This window comes from Buceros rhinoceros, unplaced genomic scaffold (assembly GCF_000710305.1).
Source record: "Buceros rhinoceros silvestris isolate BGI_N320 unplaced genomic scaffold, ASM71030v1 scaffold6974, whole genome shotgun sequence".
Classification (NCBI taxonomy): Eukaryota; Metazoa; Chordata; class Aves; order Bucerotiformes; family Bucerotidae; genus Buceros; species Buceros rhinoceros.
In genome coordinates this window covers 70,039-70,607 of record NW_010406403.1, presented here as the reverse complement: position 1 = coordinate 70,607, position 569 = coordinate 70,039, and positions in this window count along the sequence as shown.

Below are 569 nucleotides of genomic sequence, written 5' to 3'. Positions count from 1 at the left end.
TCGTGGCTCCCGGCCTTGCGGGAGCGGCTGCCAGGGAGGTATCGGCTTTGTGACACCCGCCTGGTGACATCCTCCTCCGTCAGCGGTAATTAACCCAGGGAAGGTCTCTCTCCACTCGACACCTTTTCTTTCCTTTGTGATTGATGGAGTCTCTCACTGTTACAAATCCACGCCGTGATTAAAGGAAGGAACTCCACTCCCTCTACCTGATTTATTTTTTAATACAGTCCCCTTTTGATCTCGTCTCTCTCTTAATTAAATTACGAGCTGTGAATCAACATCCCACCATTACAAAAGCTGTTCTGCCTTGCTCGCTTTCCTGCACCGAGAGGGAGATGCCGTCTCCAGATCTCAGTAACGGGGAGTTGCCGGCAGTCACACCACACTGCTGCTCTGCTCCTGCCTGGGTGCTGTAAGGAGCGCAGGGGCCAGATCCCGCGGGCTGACGGGCTCAGGGAGAGCAAAGATGACCCCCCAGGGCAGGGGTGCGGAGCAGGGAGTGATGCCGTGGAGCAGTTTCTTTGCAGATGCTCCATGTCCATGGTGGGTGCTGGGGCTGCTGGGGGACC